Below are 9,660 nucleotides of genomic sequence, written 5' to 3' on the forward strand. Positions count from 1 at the left end.
GGAACCGTTCCGTCACTAGCACAGCTCACCCGAGGCTTATGACGGAACGGTTCCGTCACAAGCATGCAAGGGGTTAATGCTTTTCAAACTTGTATTTATGGTTCATTATTTGAAAGCCTTTATTTTTAATGGTGAGCGCTCTATGTAAATGTAAGCTCTGACTGGCAGGTTCCAGTATGAAAATGTGTACACACATTTTCAAAATTTAGCAATATGATGCTATGTATAATGCTCCCAGAATGCTATCTGATTTGATGCAGATATTGGCAGAAGCTTGAAAGCAAGATTGATGATTCTTTGCTTTCAAAATATGTTGATAAAAAAATGAAAGCAGGAAAAAAAAACATTTCACTAAGCTACTGTAAGATTTCAGGTACCATTTCTCTGCAGCATCATTTAGTAATATGTGTTGATGCGGGCCCTCACCATTATAACAAACATTGGCAAAAGCAAAAATAATGTTTGCTCGCAAAAGGCACACTCTGCCACAGTAGTTACTGGCACTGAACAAAACTACATTGTGTGTCGATATGCTCCTTGTGAAAGAGCAGAATGCTGTCACTCACAGTGAAGCCAGCCGATACAGAGAGAGACACAGAATTTTAATAAACACAAAGGTCCTGGTCAACACCAGACCAAATTAGTTGCCCAATTTTTAAATAAAGTTTCAAAAGTGCACTCATGGTATATGTCTTTTCATTAAGTGCAGCTATACAGTTTCCTTGAATTCCCAAGAACTTACAGCAGTAGGATAAAAATTAGTACTCCTAGAAAATATTTGTGAACTGCAGTTTGACATGAGCAAATCAGCATGTGTAGATTTGCTCATGAGAAAAGTGTTTGCAAGTTCACTTTTCCTCAAATTCTGGAAGAAGGTTTACATCTGCCATTGTCAGGAGTAGATTTCCAACATTTCTCAGTATGGGATAAGATTAGAGAAGAGTTGTTGAAAACCCTTAAAACCTGTATGTAGGTTTGCGCAGACCTAAAAGGGCATTTTGACCCTGGAACTATTGCTTACCACTACCTTCAGCCCCAGTATGTAGATCTGCGGAAACATTGCAACATAAGGAGATTGCAAGGATTCAAACATTACTATGGTATGAGCCCTGGCATAATCAGAGAGGCTATATCAGAGCTCTTATATAATGAGATTGTTGCCATAATTTATTGCCGCACTACGTGTCACCAAAGGGCCAAGTGGATTTTGTTACCGGACAAGTAGATTTATGAAGCAACCTGCCCCTTGGACAAGTAGATATTTTATGAAATTCAACACCCCTGTGATCTAGAAAAGGTTAGTTCAGAGGTAGGAGACAGTAATTTTGGTATTTTCTCCTCACACTGAATCTCCTACACTAAGGACTAAGATTTAGGAGGAGTACTTCCATCACCTTTCCATGTGCAGAGACCTTGTCTATTCTTTTCTTATCTGGAATTTGTTTAAATTCTGGTACTTTTTTTTTTTTAATAATGACACCGCGTGTGTGTTCAACAATTCAACTGTTCAAAGAGTACTTTGCAGATGTTTAAGGAACCTATGACATAAAAAACGTGTATACTGCAAATTACAGAATTGTTGATTTAAGGCTAATTCTCCATTTGTTTTTGAGAATGAAAATCTCAGACATGTAGACAGGAAAACAAATACTTGAATGATACGTTTATATTTTTACCATACACACGCTGTGACATTAATGGCAGTATTATGTAATCCAATGGTTCCCAAACTGTGCACCGGGGCTCCCTGGGGAGTCGCCATACCTAGCCTGGGGAGCCACGCACCAAGCACTTTAATGAATTTAATGTTGAAGGGTCTATTGGTTTCAGTTAAACTAATTAGACTTAAACGCATGATGTAAATGATTTGTAAGTGACATGCCTAAAGCTGTAAATGTAGTGCTTTTAATTGATGGCATGTCGAGCAGATAACCTCCATATTTCACTGGATCCCCACGCTCCAACACTCCCAAACTAAGCGGAAGATGCCTGATTTATTTTGTTGGACTCGTTAATAGTTTTTTTTTTCCAAATGCATTTTACACCAATGCAAGTTATCAGGAAAGTACAATTGTCCTGTATATTAAACTCACTAAGTATTATTAAGTATTGACATTTGTACTTGAACCGTAGGTACTTACAGTACACATTTCTTTCAAAACAAACACATTTCCAGACAGGCCTGCTCTCTGCTCTCTCCTTGAGTTAAAGACAAGTTCCCTTTGGAAAAGACCCGAGTAACACATATACTATAGCTACATGCAGAACGAATAACACATTTACAACATCACATTTGTAGAATAAAATATCTCAGCTCTCATAAGCTAAATAAAATTAAAATCTAACATCAACTGAAGCAGTACAAAATGTTTCTTTAATTAAAATAACATAAAAAACAATAAATTAATACAAAGATTACATTGATACATTACATATGCTCCATAAAATCACAACATATATTGCACCATCTCATAGAACATGCAGGTATAGACACAAATCAAAGAGAAAACACAATTTCAGACTCCCAAATTAGTCATTTACACAGACATATCATCTATATCAGTGAAGGTATAGTCTAATTAAACTTCTACTTGTATAATACCATGACCATATTCCCTTTAGAGATTATGTCATCTGAGCAGCGTTGAAGCGTTTCGATGTTTTTTTCAAAATACTCCCATCTTTATCAAGGCAAATAGATTCATAAGGTTTTCACTATATCTTGTTTCCTCAATATTAATAATCCTTCTGTAAAAGATCTTTTGATGGCTCAAATTTTGTTTAGAAATCGAACGGAATTCCAATATTTAAGTCCAGTGGTAGCACACTTTAAGATGCTGAACTGCAGCCTACTTCCTTATGTCTCGCCGATAGCCACTAATGGTGGCGCTATCGTCCTATTTGGCTCCGCTTTGTTAGAATCTGCTTGCCCCCTTCTGTCCCTATGGGGTTCAAAGTGCTGTAAATGCGCTGTCCTTTGCACCACCCACAGGATAAGAGAATATTTCTCCTCCACATTCTGCTAATACAACACAGCCTTCGTCCTGCTCAATATACTCTGTCATGTGATTCCTTGAGCACGGGAAAGTAAAACACTGTATACAGCATAATGCCAACATCTAGAAGCAAGAGAGAGGTACATTAAAAAAAACAATCTGAGGAATTTATTTGGCTTGCATTGATTTGAAGGTAATTTTAAGGAGAAGACAGCAAAAATAAAGCTGTGTGTGGTTTAAAAAATTGTGAGTCAACCTGCTGAGATAGGTGTGTTGGCACGTATGACGTGGGTAGAAATGGAAGTGCATGCAAATTTTCTTCACGCGCAGAAATATTTTGGCAGTGGGGCCTACATGCATAGGGGTGCTATCTAGCACTGTAAGTAGTATAAAAAAGTTTGAGAGGGTACTCTTAAAAAGGCATGGGCAAAGAAGTCTAACTAGGAATATTTTATTAGAGGCGCCGCCTTAGTAATACGAAACACCCTGCGTATATGATTATAATACCTTCATCAGCTTCATCCCAATTATTTTCAGGGAGAAAATTGCAAGTACTCTCGGGGCTGGGCTTACATCCCCCCCAACCTCCCAAAAAAGTAACAGTGGGGAGCCACGGGCAATGGCCAACGGGTCAAGGGAGCAGCAGGTTGAAAAAGTTTGGGAACCACTGATGATATAATCCCTTCCGTAATCGCTGTGCTATGGTGCCCATTTATTCTGAGTCCAAACAAGTTATTTTATTTTCCATTTAGAGCTGAAGCATGATGGTTTAAGCTACAAATTTAGATGTTTCTAAGGCAAACAAACCAATCTTATAGTAATCAATTTCTTGAAATACCTTGTATTGCCTCTACAGATTCAAAGGCTGTGAGCCGAAAAAGTACCACTTTTACTTTCAAAACACATGGGGTGTGACTAATATTCTAGAACGTGGTACTTTTGTTGCAAAAAGCCCATCAGAAAAGTAGACACACCAGAGTACTTGGCTGCTTGCATTCCCCCTTAAGACCCACGTGTTATGCTACTCTTTGAAGAAAAAGAAAAAAGCTGGCTTAACTTAAATTTGTATGTACAACAAAAGAACCTATGGGGTTTAAAAGTTGTGACAATTGCAAGAAGCAGAAAATAAATCCTTTACTCTGACACGGATGAGTCGCCAAAATTAGTTTTGGAAACATCTGAAAAATGCGCTGAGGATGCAGCTTTGTGTGTTGTCAGGTTGGAAGAAGCTGCGTATTTTGACAAAACAAGTGACATAGGTGGCACCATCTAAGGCGTCACAGTTTACAATTTTAAGAATAGGCAAGGATATACAGAGCCTACTTTGGAAGTACTCTGAGAATTACAGGATGCAAGCAGACTATATAGATATGCGAAATTGGAGTTGGTAGTAGTCCTTTGTGAAAAGGTAACACTCCAATGCATAAGAGTTTAGGTAGGTTTATTTAATGCAGCCCATCCACAGACCTGCATCATCAGTACTCCCTAACTGTTGTCTTGATCGCCAAATTCTCTTCCACACTCACCCGTTGCCCAACACATCATCAAATTCCATCCACATACGTACATACCCTAGTATTAAAACATTAGAAGGGACATTCCTTAGTAATGCAAAACATAGAAATATTTGTCTAGCATGAATATGCAGAAAAAATATATTCATAAAGCCACACAGTCATTTAAATACAATTGGTTCTTCTTCTCCTCAATAATTCCTCTCCATGACTTCCAATCTTGTGATCGTCACTACACTGCTCTTCCCCAGGAGGTTCAGAAAAGCAATCATTGTCCTGCCATTTGGATGTTCTTCCAAAATTCCATATCCTCCCATCTTCTGTTTTACAAGCATGTCTGGAAAGTTGTATCGCCTTAAGTTCACATGTAAACTTAGACTACATTTCTGCACTTTTTGAAGCTTTAACTCTTACAAAATCTCCAACTTTAAATTGGCTTTCTTCAACCATTTTCCGTGCATCCTAGTTCTTTTTACTTTTCTTTTGAAAATGATATTCTCTTTCTCTCCATGCCCCATTAGGTGAAACATCCAAACAATTTTTGTTTGGACTATCCACCTAGGAACTAACTGACAATTTGGCCTTCTCCCTTTGAAGAGTTCAAATGGCATTCTCCCCGTGGTTTGATGATGAGTTAGTCTATGCATGGCTATTCTCTCCTTTACTTGATTTTTCCAATCCAAACCTTTAGCTCTCGCTAGCTGAATGCTTTAATTTAAGGTTTGTTGAACCTTTAAATAATTCATTACATTCTGGATGAAAAGTAGTTGCTTTTTAATGTGTAAACCCATACTGCTTCTGAAAGGTTTCACACTACCTTGAACAGAATCGAGATCCAATATCTCTCAAAATCTTGCATGGTTTACCTTCCCTTTGAAAGATTTCTTCTAGAAATGTAATTATACCCTCAGAGGCGAACATCGCTCACCCACTACACTTCTGGCCACCTTTAAGTACATTGGCCAAAATGAAAATAAAGGAGAAGAATGTGCACTTGAAGCTGTCCAACCAAATTTAGAGCGACCTCATCCCAAGGTCTTAGAAGTAACTGACAACAGACTATGGGTGCAGTGGAACTTTTAAGGATCTTGTCACATTTTGAGCACTCCACACACTGTCTCGCTACCCTTTCAACTTCAACATCGTACCCTGGCAATCAAAAATACCTTCTCGGTCTTTCAATGGTCTTTACCATGCCCAGATGTCCATGATGTGCCATTTCGATAATTGTTTTCCTAGTGCAGCCAGTGGTATAAGTCTTGAGTCTTTAAAATTCAGTTCATCATAGACTGCCAGTTCATTATTAACACGCCAATAAACCTTAACTTTTTACTCCAACGTACCTTTTTCTTCCCAACCGTTTCTCATCTTTTCAACATCTGCGAGTACATTTTCACTGTTGATTTCTCTTTTTCCATTCATCGGCGCTGATCATATCTTCAGTTATAATGCAAAAATATTTTTGTAAACTCACATTCTAACCTTCCGTACCTACATCAATGTAGGACACATTTGGTTGTTAGTCACATGACCAATCATGCCATGTATAAAGCATCCAATTTAAACTCTTTATCTCCCTTCTATTTGGGTTTGGTGTGTGCCTTCAATCTTGTTTCCACCTTTATCACCATGGACACATTATTTTGTGTAGTCACTTGATTGACTCAATGCATTTTTTTAAATGTGTTTACCCCTTTTCACAATCCTCACAACTCCACTCAAATGATCCTCATCTTTGAGCTACAACTTTTCTTAGATCCGCTCATCAGTCAAATTACCAAATGTACACATTACAGCCAGTGCTGTAATGTATCCCTCTACACTCTCATTCTTACCTTGTATTCACTTCCCAAAATAATATAGCTCTAAAAAAGTGCTCACAAGTGGCAAGTAATTAATACCCATTTTGTCATGTAAATTTCGAATACATTTAAGCCTGTGGCTTCATCAAGATTATGTTTTGGCAGATGTTCTAATGCCATTTGCTCTAATGCCACTTGTCCTTCTGCCCCATGTGCACTTACATTCAACACTTAAATTCGTATCACACACCCTTGAATAGTTTTAAAAAACATTCTTCCATTTGCTCCACCTGATCACTGGTTCACCAGGGCTACTCAAGCTGTGCTTCTTAACCTGTGGACGGATCACTCTTGTGGGTCTGCTACACCTACTAAGGGCATCCGTGACTATTTAGAATGGTAAATAATGTTAGCAGATTAATAAATCATATATAAGTAAAAAAGCAAAACTGAAAACTGAAAATGTTGGAACATTCTGTACACATGATGGGTTTTTTAACTAGTCTAAAACATAATTTGGGCATTATTAGCGTGATACGCGGGAGCAGCACAAGTATAGCAAACAGATTGTATTATGGATGATGGGTGGCCATAATTGATGTGCTGACAAAAAGAGAGCATGCACAAGCAAACAGAAAGACAACGTGATATGCTAGAGGCTAGAATATGATTTCTTCTTTTGGAATTAAAAAACTAATTTAGGAAAGCTCCAAACTTCCCATCAAAATGTGTAATGTTCTATAAAATACTCCGTGCAAAATTTGAAAACCTTTGAGCTCGGTTTGCATCCCAAAGTGAAGGAAAGTTGCACAAAATGTCTTTTTTGCGGGGTTTACTTTCCAGCGTTGGAAAATTGCCTGAAGGTAATGCAAAGCGGTTTTGCATTACTGTAGGTAAACCGGGCGTTCCATGGGTGGTATATTGGCATTCCCATGCAACCACCCATGGGTTTGTGCACAAAACCCTGTCTACTAACAATAGTAGAAAGGGTTTTGCCCCAAAAATTAACACCACAGGCGTTAAAAAGGAGAAATGCTTTCCTTTCTCATACCTTTTCTCCATTTGCATGCGAGATGCACTGTACAGCACACATCTTAAGTGGGAAAAGTTTTAAGTTTAATCTAAGCATAGAATTTTGTACTGGAAGGGTAGCCTTCTATTGCAAAGCATACGCTGAACATGACAAACACTGTTGTACTATGGTGCAAAAATGTGTGCATGGTGCTAGGCAGCCTGATTGTGCACCAGCTGTTGGGAGAGAGCAGAATAGTGCCATTTCCTATTAGACATGATGCTTTCTTGCTCTCTCCCTCTCATGCAACGAAGTGCAGCAATGTTGTTTACTGCACTGCATTGCGCGACACGTTTGTAAATCTGGGCCTAAATCACTTGTGCATTTGTTTGATGTCAACTCGTCTCTGTAGTTTTGTGTATTGGTTTGAAGTTGAAATCATTGCTTAAGCCAGGGTCTAAAACGCATTACTGTGAAGACTAACTTCTATCTTCTTTTTCTTGAAAATATAGGCCTGAATGATTTCCTCAGTAATAATGAGGTACATAAGTCCTGAAACAACTAGATCCCAACATCCAGGAAACAAGAGTGACCAGTTGTTCTCACCTACAGTTGTATTTCTTTTAGTTGCTATACAGACCTCTGGATGAATTAGCACAACTCATATCCTTATCCCCAGATCTCCTATTGCCCACTTGTGTGCTTGTTTCATGCTGTTCTAAAAGTCCAGATCCTGGTTAGAATCTCTCAGTGGTTTAATGACTAGGTCTTCAGCTATTTTATTTGGGTTGCAAACCCAAATAATGTCAACTCTGGCCCACGTTTCACAGACCTCACTGTTTTTACTGGAGCAGTTTCAAAAACAGCTCTAGCTTAAAAGCGGACAGTGTCATAATTTACTCTGTCACTGCCAGTGATTGGACAGTATGTTCTATTGCCACAAGTATGTCATTCATCTTTTGTGCCATGTTACTGAATTACCAGTGTCATTCCCTAATTTACAGGTGGTTCAGATTAATCTTAGCAACACCTGTGCAACTTCTTGTTTTTTCTTAACTAACAATGTAATAAAGTTATTTAAACAAAAACCAAAACAAAAGGAAGCGACCATAGTCTTGGGTTTGCCATTTCAAATACAAAATATTGTTGTTTAGGTAAAGGATGATGCTTGGTGGAGATGTTCTAGATTCTACACCATCAATTAGTGTAGGGATTGCCAATTTTTAGCTCATCTACAACACAATGGTCCAAATCCTTAACAATTTCAGAAGAAAGAATCGGAGGTGTAAAAAAAAAAAAAGAGGACAAATGTACTCCTACGCAAAAGTGATTATGACGTTTTTTCTTCTTCGAGGTTTTGTATAAGAGCCCATCACATATCATTAAGTAAAGTTTGCAATAACTGATAATAGGTTACATTATATTTAGCAATTTTATTGGATTCAATTAGATTTTATTTGAAATAATTAATTGTTTTGGCATCAGTGTTTTAATCAGTACTTACACTATAATATAGGATTGTACTTTCTTTGCTTATTTGTGGCCGTATATGCCATAAGCTAAATAAATAAAACATGTATTCGAAGGTAACAAACCAGCTATCCAAGTCTAACAGTTTCAACATCACATCTATCAATGTCTAGGATTATGTTGCTAAAATGCAGTCGTGCTGCCAGGGATGACAGAATGTTTTCCAGAACAACAGCAAAAGGTTTCTCAGATACGACGTAACAAGAGTGTAAACCCCCTCATCAAGTCTGATGGATATGTGAACAAAACAGAAGGTCACGAGTCAAGCAGAAATTGGAGCCAGCTTGGAAGAGGATCCCTTTTGCTGTTTGCTGCAAATCTTATTAGATGACAAAGATTGGTTTATTTGCACTTTATATAGTTGGGTACCTGTGTCCCACAGTAGGCCCACCACAGAATAATAAGGAGTCTTGTGTAAAGTAGATGAGGATTAATGTAATGGTACTTCAAGAGAACAGATAAAGCTCCATACAATAATTTAACACTTGTTTTTAATTTATCAAATTGCATCAATCCTGGAATTCTTTAAACAAAACCATTTCTTTTGGGATACTTATTGTTCTGTTGGTATGTGAGTAGGTCATCATCCTGAAAATATTTAAATGTGTATCACAAGAGCAGAACAATACGTTTTTCTGAGTTTTCTTCTTGAAAGTTGTATTCAATCCCACCTGGCCCTTGCACTTATCATTACTGTACTGTCTCCTAATGTTTTTTTTACATACCTGTTTGTGGAGCTGGAAGAGTTTGATTAACAGATCTGATGGAATGTATAAGCATGGGCTGAATACAAAACCACACACATG

The sequence above is a fragment of the Lissotriton vulgaris genome, chromosome 5 (genome assembly GCF_964263255.1).
Source record: "Lissotriton vulgaris chromosome 5, aLisVul1.2, whole genome shotgun sequence".
NCBI lineage: Eukaryota > Metazoa > Chordata > Amphibia > Caudata > Salamandridae > Lissotriton > Lissotriton vulgaris.